Below are 11744 nucleotides of genomic sequence, written 5' to 3' on the forward strand. Positions count from 1 at the left end.
CATTTCCCAGAAGGCCCTGCTGCTCTAACTAACTCCCGCGAGAACTTCAACGTCCAAGGGAGCGTGCTTTTCTGACAGAGAGCTGGCAATCTTGGCAGGTGAGCGTAGGTGTGATCCGTTGTCTGGAATAGAGACTTCTAACAGAAGCGAGGCAGGGCCCCCCTGAAACTTCCGAGGTGTTTCAGTTCGGGCCTCGGGCGAGTTCTTTGGTCCGGGCTTAGGCGTGTGCAACGAGGGCCTCAACAACCCAGCCCCGGTTGTCTCCTTACTCTTCGAGCGCTGGACTACGTTTCCCGGAGGCCTTTGCGGCCCGTGTGCTTCGCGGCAAACTCAGCCGCCTCCTGACCGGAGGGCGGGACAGTGGCGCTATGGAGGCGCTGTGCTCAGCTCTCAGTAGCTCTGGGCCGTCCGAGGTGTGGAGCCCAGAGCTGGGCAGTCCGGAGCTGAGTCCTGTGTGGATGGGAGCGACTGAATAGGGCGATGGGAAGACCGTGTGTATGCGCGGCTTTGAAACATACCCGGAACGACTCTTAACTGGAGCATTTAATCTGTTTACATTTAATGTAGCTACTGATTAAGACTTAAATATGCCATTTTATTTTTTACTTTGTGTTGCATGTTGCCTTTTTCTGTTTTTTCTTTGTGGTGGATTAATTTGTTGTTATTATTCCAATTTTTCCCTCACTAGTTTGTAGATTTTTCTAGTTATTACTCCGGGAATTTCAACAGTCATACTTAAGTCCAAATTTATCAATACTCTTATTCTCTTCTCAAAGAATGAATTCAATTTAATTTACACCCTTAGATTTAAAATAGATTATAGCAATTACATATTTGCTTTATTTAAAATTTCCCTGATGTTATCTTACTCTTTTGTCAGTGTTCGTTTACATTTACTCAGAACATTGACATAATGGCATCCAAAAAAATAGAATGGTTGGGTCTTGTCAAAGAGAAACAAAGCGGGACGCTAGTAAAAGCTGGAAAAGACAGATTTTATTCAGTAATAACTACTGCAGTAGGGAGGAGAATTCGGTATAAACTGAGCTCAGTTTGGGGAAACAAAAGGCAAGAAACTTTTTGGGTTTTTGGTAGCTGGCTGGAATGGGGGACCCAACTCTTGATCTTGATATTTTAAGGTGGCGCTCTCATCAACTGAGCTAACTGGACAGTCCCAGGAAACTTTTTAAATGCTGGGGTTTACTAAGGAAAGATACTGAAAAGTGTTCAGGGAAGTTTGGTCCATGTACCTAAGCCATCTGGGTTTTTTACTGTTTGTCACTTACCCAGGGGAGAAACAAACTTCTCCTATCTTTATAACTGAGGTAGTTGTGTAAGTTGGAGCAAGACACCCACCAAAGTTAGGCCTTTACCCTCCCACGGGAACTGGGAGGCTAGAGTTAAGAGCTATCTCCTTGAATGTTTGCATTTCAGAGAGATGAGACCCAAGTCCTTAAAAAGACAGTTCTGGATGGTAGATTTACGTCTCAAAGGGACAGAGGAATGATTTATAATTGCAGGCTTTCTAAAGTAACTGCTTTAAGAGGGGACTCAAGGACCTATCAGCCTGTCTTCAGGTTTGGGCGGGAATAAACAGTAAATTCCCTTAGCAAGGTTGAGCTTTCTCAAGCAGGCATTTAGGGGGCGCTAGGATCATCCTAAGGACACAGCCTTAAGCTACTAAAAACTGTGCTAGGTATTAGTTAAATCTCCTAGTACATGCTTTTGGACAGTCATTTGTGCCGAGAGTTCTGCCATTGTCTTTCCATCACAAGAGGAAATAATTAGCAAAGCAATTTGTCTTCATAAGGCAAAATGTATATGGCACTAGCTAACATAATGTTTCGCAGTAAGAACCATTTTTAGAGAGGCAATTCTTTGTTGTGTAGAAATGTCCTGGCATTACAGGATGTTTAGCATCCCTGGCTCTTAGACAATAAATTCTATTAGTACACTTCTGTCTTTGTAACTACCCAAAACTGGTTACCACACATTTCCAAATCCACCCTGGATGAGGACATAGTCATCCACTGAGAATCATTTACTCAGTGATAAATATGAGTTCATCTGATCAGAAGAATTTATACAGAGATATGATGTTAGAGAAATAATAACTTATTCTTTTTGAGTAAGGGTATCTACCTACAAATAATTTAGAATTTTACCTCTGAAATCATTGTCTCCTCCTATATACAGTTCAGATGGTTTAATTTCTACTCCTTGTTGATGAGGGAGCAGTTTGTTCTTTGTCTTTCCTGTCCTTCAGAGTGTCACACTGTTTGTGCTTCCTATATAATTGCTTTCCTGGTAAAGAACTGGATCTGAATTCTAGAATACCTTCAGCATGATCATTTCTTTCCTCATATGCAGACCTTTCCATCTCTAAGCCAGACATAATCTCCTCTTTGGGGCAAGGGAAGGAGCCATCAGAAATTGTGAGGGGTCAGACAAAAGGAAATCTCTCAGTTTAGTGAATGGTAATCACAGGAATGGAAGCCATTTAGGTCAGTGTGAACAGTCAGTACCTTTGAAACATCTGAAATCTCCCATCAAGTCCTAAGAAAAGACGTGAGTCAGAAGGAAAAATGGCTGGGCTCCTAAGGGAACTTTACCATGTTGTCCATCTACACTCTCTGTGCTTTTCTCCACTTGTAATTTCTCACATTTCAAAAGGATATACTTCTTCCCGAATAATTATCCTCTCACCTGTGTTTGTCCTTAGTTTTCAATAGTGTGATTATGGTGAGCCTAGGCATGGTTTTCTTTGTATTTATTCTATTTAGGTTTCTTGGAGATACTTAAATTTATAAATTTTTGTCTTTTACCAAATTTGTAAAATTTCACCTATTATTACTTAAATTTGGGCAGAGGGGCTATATTATCTCTCTCCTCTCTTTCTGGGATTCCTAAATACCCATATGTTAGACTTCTTGATATTATCCCATAGGTCATCAAGCAGAATCTGTTAATTTATTAAAAATCATTTTTCTGCTGTTCTTCAGTTTGACCTATAAGTTCACTGACTCTTCTGTCATTCCCAATCTGTTGTCAAGTTCAACCAGTGAAATTTTTTTAATCTCAGAGATGCTTTTTTTAATTCTCAAAGATGCTTTTTTTAGTTCTCAGCAGAGAAAGAGAATGAACTTTCTCTTTGCAGAGATTTCTTATGCTCATTCATTGTAAGCATATTTTATATACTTTAACATAATTGTAAATGTTTTTAAAAGTCTTGTTTGCTAATTCTAATTCTGGGTCCTCTTTGAGTTGGTCTCCACCAATTGCCTTTTTTTTTAAGTATGAACAACATTTTCCTTTTTCTTCCTCTCTTTATCTAGTAATTTTGGATTATATCCTTGACATTATAAATGGCATGTTGTAAAGACTCTGGATTTTGTTATATTTCTCTGAAGGATGTTGGGACTTTTAATGTGTGGTTTGTTTTAAGAATTTTGTTGTACTTGAACTTGAAACTGTCTCCTTGTTTTCAGAAGCTAAAACCTCTGTTCAATTTTTTTAGCCTTAGCTGGGCTAAAAAATAAAATCTTCCTCACATATGCATAGTTCAGGAGTCAGTCAGAGATTTGGATAGTTTATACAAATAATCTGCCTTCAATCCTTGGCTCTTTCCTTTGTGAAATTCTCCTTCTGCCACTCCCTACTCCCCCAATTTTCCTGCTTCTGTAGTCCCTTTCAGGAAAGACAGCCTGTGGTTCTTCAAAGGAGTTATGACTGATGATTTTTTGCTTTTCTATGTGGCACTGGGCCTGCCCTCAGGCAAAAAAATTTGCTTTTTTAATTTTGGAAGATTATCAAGCAGTCAAGTCTGATGTTACTTCACACATTCTCAATGGGGTGATAACAGCCCTAAAAAATTGGTTCTTGGGGTACACATAACAGGGATACAATACAGAAATATACCTGTAGTATTAACATTTCATAGAGGTAGGAGTGTAAATTAAGATGGAAATATCTAAAATAGCTTCTAGGAGAATAATGAAAAAATATTGAGGAAAAAATGAATTAATTGATAAAATTTATCTACAGATTAGATAAATTTAGATAAATTATAAATTAGATAAATATGTTCCAATCTTTATCAAGTCTTTGAGGACCTTGTATAAGATTTCTTCATTGTTTGTTTCTTTAAATGTTTAGTAGAATACAACCAAGAAGCCATCTGAGCCTGAATTGTGTAATTGGAAAAGGTTTGTAAAAATGGATTTAATTTCTTTACTAGGTATAGAACTCTTCAGATTGTCTGTTACTACCCATGGCAGAGTTGATTTGTTTTATGTTTCTAGGAGTTTGGGTGTTTCATTTAAATTTTCAAATTTAGTGGTGTAAATTGTATAGGAAATCCTTTTTGTTATCTTTTTAGAGTCTGCAGGATTCATAGTGATTCAATTTTCATTCCTGACTTTCTCTCTCTCTCTCTCTCTGTCTCTCTCTCATTCACTCACTCATTGGGTGAAGAGTCAGTCTTAGCAGGGGGATATTGGTATTTCACAGAATTAAGTTTTTCTTTTGTAGGTGCTACCATATGTTTTCTATAACTCATAAGCCATATAATTTACCCATTAAAGTGTATGAGTCAACAGCACTTAATATGTTCATAGAGTTGTACAACTAACACCACGGTCACTTTTACATTTTCATTATGAAAAAAAACAAAACAAAATACTCTACTCATTGGCATTCATTCTCATTTCTTCTTAACCTCCTCAGCCTTCAGCTACCAGTAAACTACCTTCTGTCTCTGTATCTTTTCCTATTCTGGGATTTTCATATAAATAGAATTATACTACATATGATCTTTTCATGGCTTATTTCATCTAGCATGTTTTTAAAGTTAATTAATGTTGTATCATGTATCAGTACTTCATTCTAGTCTATGGCTGATGAATATCCCATTTTCTTTAGCTGTTCATCAGTTGATGGACATTTGGGTTGTGTCCACTTTTTGACCATGATGAACAATGCTGTTGTGAATACAAGTTCTTGTGTGGACATATGTTTTCATTTCTCTTGGATATATACCTAAGACTGGAATTTCTAGGTCATATGGTAACCGTGTCCTTTTGAGGAACTAGCAGACTGTTTTCCAAAGCAGCTGCATCATTTTACATTCCCACCACCAGCATAAGAGGGTTCAAATTTCTCCACAGTCTCACCAACACTTGTTATTGTCTCTCTTTTCTATTATAGCCACCCTCGTGTGTATGAAGTGGTATCACATTGTAATCTTGGTTTGCATTTATCTGCAGGCTAATGATATTGGTCATCTTTTCATGTGCTTATTAGCCATTTGTATATCTTCTCTGGAGAACTAGTCAGATCCCTTTCCAGTGTGTAAATGAGGTTATATTATTATTATTATTATTATTATTATTGAATTTTAAGAATTCTTCATATATTCTGGATACAATTTCCGTATCAGATATATAACCTACAAATGTTTTTTCGCATCCTGTGAGTTTTATTTTTTCACTGTTTTCATGGTGTCCTTTGGAGAACAAAAATTTTTAATTTTGATGCTGTCCAGTTTGTATATTCTTTCTTTTCTTTCTTGTGATTTAGGGCCATATCTAAGAAAACTTTGCTACTTCAAAGTAATAAAGATTTATGCCTATGTTTTCTTCTAACAGTTTTATAGTTTTAGTTCTTAAATTTAGGTCTTTCACTCATATTGAGTTAATTTTGGATATGGTGTGAGATGGGAGTCTAACTTTATTATGAGTGTATTTCCCTGTATCTCTACACCTGGTAAAAAATTATTTTGCATTTTTTCTTGTGGTAAAATATATGTAATAAAAATAGCCATTTTAACCATTTCAAGTGTATAGTTCCGTGGCCATTTATAGTCACAATATTGTGAAATCCCATCACCACTATTTCCATAACTTAGTCATCATCCCCAATAGAAATTCTGTATCAATTAAGCAATAACTCTCCATTGTTCCCTGTCCCCAGCCCCTGGTAACCTCTCATCTACTTTCTGTAACTGACAAAATGGCAATCTAAATCACTTATCCACAAAATTTTCAAATAACCATTATACACACAGGTCACCATTACTAATCACCCAGCGCCCAATCCACTAAAAAGGTCCCACTAGCCAGCCCCTACAAGCTACAATTATTGTTCCTGGTCTTCTGAAAAATAACTTCCATGGATCTTCTACCACTGACACCCAATCGGACCTCCAGAAAACAAGCCATCAGAAGTCTCCAATAGTTGATCCAATAGTTTCACTCTGAGTCCTTTCCACAAATGGGTCTCCAGAAGTTACCAATAACTTAGACTACCAATGACAGCTTGACACCTTAAGAACCCAGTCAGTAAAACCAACAGCTTTCTTCTCCCCAAAAATCACTTCTCCCCATTTTCACTTCACTGAGCTATACACAGTTCTCTAAACAATAAACTGAACCCATCATGAACTGTCACAAAACTCACCCATGAATGCCCAAATTCCCAATACATCATGTCTGTAGGTCCCCCTTAGAGACACAAATATTTATTTACTCCCAGTCAGCTTCTAGGCTGACACCCCCCCCACACACACAAATAACTCATAACCCCAATATGGTAAAAACAAGAAGAAATGAATACTAGGGGGGAAATGAGAAATTTGGAATTCACTGAAATCTAGTCATAATAGCGTGCAACACGAAACTACCCAGATGTCCATTAATGATAGAAATGGAAAAATAAATGTGGCATATTTATAACAGGAAATATAATACAGAAATGCATAATGAATAATCTAGAACTATATGCAACATGAGTGAATCACACAAAAAATGTTGACCAAGAGAAGCCAGACACAAAATAGTATATACTGTATGATTTCATTAATATGAAATAAAAAGAGTGCCATGCTGTATTAGTCTGTTTTTGTTGCTTATAACAAAATACATGGAAATGGGTGATTTATAAAGAAAAACGACATTTATTGCTTACAGTTTCTGAGGCTGGGAAGTCCAATGTCCATCTCGTGGTGGTGACAGCGACCCAGGGGGTCTCACACTACAAGATGGTGGAAGCAGAGATCAAGAGAGAGAGAGAGAAACAGACTCTGCTCTTCTTTTAAAGCCCTCAGAAGCACACCCCTGGCCACCATTTTTAATCCATTCACCACTGCATGGTCCTACAATCCAATCACCTCTTTAAGGCTCCACCTTTCAATTACTGTAATAGGATTTCCCACCGTCTTAACAGTCAAAGTGGGGGCTAAGCTTCTAATACACAAAACTTGGGGGACACAATTCAAACTTCAGGGAGTTTTAGGGGGACATAATTCAATCCACTACACAAGCCAATCTTTGCTGTTAGAAATTTGGATAGTGATTGTCCTTGGTGAGTGAGGAAGAGGATGGAGGGAGAATGAAGATGAAATTTGGGACACTACTAATGCCCTGTTTCTTGATCTGAGTACTAGTTAAATAAATAGGTGTGTTCAGTCTGTGAAAATTCATCCAGCAGTGAACTTGGGCTATGTGTGTGCTTTTCGGTGTGCATAAGCCAAGAAAGTTACTTTTTAAAAATAACGAGGGCTTTGCTTCCTGCTCTGACATGTAAAGACCTTGGAAGTTGTCACTCCCATTCACACAGCAAGAAAAAAAGCTGCACAAACTGAAGATTAACTCTTCTTAGATTCATTAGAGAATTGAGGTCACAAGACAAATTGACAATTTGAAAACTGTAGAGTCAGTCAAATAAAGTGAGTCACAGAGTACCTAGAGTAGAAGCTGCTGGAGCCAGGAACTGCTGGAAGCTGAGTATAGAATAGCTTGAGGGCCAAATATTCCTGAGCCTCCCCACACGTTTACGAGTTTTAGCTCCAGGAGTCCCACCAAGTTTGCAGATTAAAGATCAGAGAAAATTCCCTTATACTTCTAGTGAGGGGAGGGCAAAAGTAACCATGCTGAAATATTCTCAAACTACTCTGTTGTCCATCTGACCTCAGGGAAACTAATCGACCAGGGGCTAACCCATGTGAAAGAAAGGAAATACCCAACCCCTCTAACCCTTCTGTCTCATCTAGAGTGTGTGTGTGTAAATTGATGGTGGCAGAGGGAAAGCAGGGAGAGAAACCGAGAAGAACTTGTACAGGTCACAGCCCAGGGCCACAGGCAAACTAAAAAACTGAGACCTAACCATAGTAGTATAAAATGCTTTCCCACCCCCACACTATCCACCACATCAACAGGCCTCCTGCGTAATTACAGAGGATTACAGCTGAAAGAACTACAAGGCTCAGATTCTATGTAGGATTGAGTTGCAGGGAATCCCAAAGACAGCAGTACACACAAAAACAATGATACTGGAGGAAACTGAAGCCTCAGATACCTACAGCTACAGCAAATAGTGAGCACAGCATAATTCCTAACCAGGTAAGCATAAACCCTCACACTACAGGCCAACTTACCTTACTTAATATTATTCAATACATCACATATAGCTTTCAACATAAAATGAAAAGGCATCCTAAAAGACAAGAAAAAACAATCTGAAGAGACAAAACAAGCAAAAGAACCAGACTCAGATATGGCAAAGATTTTGAAATTATCAAACAGAAAAAGAAAATTATAATTAACATGCTGCTAAGGGCTCTAATGGAAAAAAGTGGATAAAATGTGATAACAGATAGGTAATGTAAGCAGGGAGACTGAAACTCTAAGGAAGAATGAAAAGTGATGTAGAAATAAAAAACACTGTAAGAGAAATGGAGAATGCCTTTCACAGGCTCACCAGTAGACATGATATGGCTGAGGAGAGAATTGCTGATCTTGAGGCTATGTCCCTAGAAACTTCCAAACTGAAATGTAGAGAGAACAAAGAATGAAGAAAAAAGAGGGGTGGGGGGAGGCAGAATATCTAAGAACTGTGAGACGATTACAAAAGATATAAATGTGATAGGGAAAACAAAAGAAGAAAGAGAGAAAGGAGCATAAGAAATACTTGAAGTAATAGTGAATAATAAATTTCTAAAATTAATGACAGACACCAAACCACAGGAAGCTCATTGAAGACCAATAAGAATAAACACCAAAAAATCTACACCTAGGCATATCTTATTCAAACTGCAGAAAACCAAAGATGAAACAGGCCAGAGGAAAATGAAAATTACCTAAAGAAGAAGAAAGGAAGGAGGAGGTGGCAGAAGCAGAAAAAGGAGGAGGAGGAAGACAAGGAAAAGGAGAATGACATCTGAATTCTCTTCACAAACCATGCACACGATTGAGCAGTATTAAAGTGTTGTTGAAAGAAAAAACTACCAACTTAAAATTACGTATCCAGCAAAATTATTCTTAGAAAGTAAAAGGAGAAATAGACTTTCTCAGACAAATAATAACTAAGGAAATTTGTTGCCTGTAAACCAGCCTTGTTAAAACAAAGTTCTTCAAAGACAAGGGAAAGTATACAGGGCAGAAACTGAGAATTACATAAAGGAAGAGCATTAGAGAAGGAATAAATAAAAAGTAAAACAAAATCCTTTATTTTTCTTATTAACTATAGATAACTGTTTGAAATAATAATAGCCATGATTATTAATAGGCAACTGTATTCAAAATAATACAGTAGACCCACCTTTATCAATGGAGAATATGTTCCAAGACCCCCAGTGGATGCCTGAAACTGTTGATAATACTTAATGAACCATATTCTATAGTTTTTCCTATACATACCTATGATAGAGTTTAATCTATGAATTAGGTACAGTAAGAGATTAACAACTGACTAATAATAAAATAGAACAATTATAACAATATACCATCATAAAAGTTTTATGAATGTGGTCTCTCTCTCTCTGTCAAAATACTGTGATATTTTCAGAACATGGTTTACCATGGATAACTGAAACCATGAAAAGAGAAACTGTGTATAAGGGGGACTACTGTAGCCACAATTGATGGTATATTATGGATAAGTGAAATGAATGACAGCAATGTTATAAGGGACAGGAGGGAGGAATTGGGAAAACTTTGTTATAAAGTACCTGCACTACCTGTAAAGCAGTATATTATTACTGGAAAGTGAACTTGGATTAGCTGTAATGTATACTGCAGAACCTAGGGCATCCACTAAAAAAACCTCAAGTACAATTGATATAATCAGAGATGAGAGAAATTAGAATCATATAATAGCAAACTTAAAAATCAGAGAGGGCACAAGAAGAGGGGAAGATTTGAAAAAGAAAAAAATTCAACAATTAAAACAGTTACAAATATGGTAGATATTAATCCCACTATATCAATAATCACTTTAATGTGAATGCACTAAATACACCAGTTAAAATACAGAGACAGATAGGATTTATTTTTAAAAGACCCAACTAGATGTGGTGTATAGCAAAGCCACAAACCCACTTTAAATATGAAGACACACACAGAGAGATGAAGAAAGATATACCCTGCTAACATAAATCAAAAGAAAGCTGAAGTAGCTATATTAATTTCAGACAAAGTATATTTCAGGATAAGGAAAACTATCAGGGATTAAAAAGGGGCATTCATTACATAAAGGGGTCAATTCTCCAAGAGGACATGACAATCTTTAAGATGTATATGTCATTTAATGGATCAAATTATGGGAGGTGAAAACTGAGAGAACTTCAGGGAGAAATAGACAAATCCACTATTACAGTTGGATATTGCAAAACACTATCAATAATTGATGGATCCAGCAGGAAAAAAAATCAAGTATATAGTTGAACTGAACAGCACCAAAAATCAACTGGATGTAATTGACATTTGTAGAGTATTTTATCCAACAATACCAGAATACACATTTTTCTCAAGTTTGCATGGACATTCACCAAGGCATAACACATTCTGGGCCATAAAATACAATGCACAAATTTTTTAAAATAGAAATCATACAAAGTATCCTTTCAGTATGCAATGGAATTAAACTAGAAACCAACAACATAAAGATAGATGAAAACTCACAACATATTTGGAGATTAAACATTACACTATTAAATAGCACATAGGTCAAAGAATAAGTCTCATGAGAAATTATAAAACATTTTGAACTAAATGAAAATACATTAAAATTTGTGAGATGCACAAAGCAGGGCTTAGAGGGAAATTTATACTACTTAACATACATTAGGGAAAAAATTGAAAGTCAATAATCTAGCTCCCACCATGGAAAACTAAAGAAATAAGAGCAATATAAACCTATAGCAAGCAGAAGAGAATAAATAATAAAAATTATAGCATTAATCTTCATTCACAACTTCTCAGGAAAGAAAAGAGCACAAATCAATGGAATCAAAAACAAAGAAATAATTTTTAAAAATCAACAAAACCAAAATGTGGTTAAAAATGACAAACCTCTAGCAAGTCTAACCAACAAAAAAAAAGAGAAGATGCAAATTAGTAACATCAGAAATGGAAGAGGGCCCAGTACTACTGATCCCATGAATACTAAGAGGATAAGGAAGTAATATTATGAACAACTCCATGTCCACAAATTTGATAGCTTAGATGAAATGGACTATTCCTTGAAAGACACATCTATAAAAACTCACACAAGGAGAAATAGTCTCTTAAAGAAGCCTATTAAAGAAGGCTCATATCTATTAAAGAAATTGAATCAATAATTAATAACCTTTCCAAAACAGAAAACACCAAACACAGATAAGTACACTGATGAATACTACCTGATGGAGTTTGGATGTGTTGTCCCTTCCAAAACTCATGTGGAAATTTGGTCCTCAATGTCTCAGTGTT

The sequence above is a fragment of the Cynocephalus volans genome, chromosome 10 (assembly GCF_027409185.1).
Source record: "Cynocephalus volans isolate mCynVol1 chromosome 10, mCynVol1.pri, whole genome shotgun sequence".
NCBI lineage: Eukaryota > Metazoa > Chordata > Mammalia > Dermoptera > Cynocephalidae > Cynocephalus > Cynocephalus volans.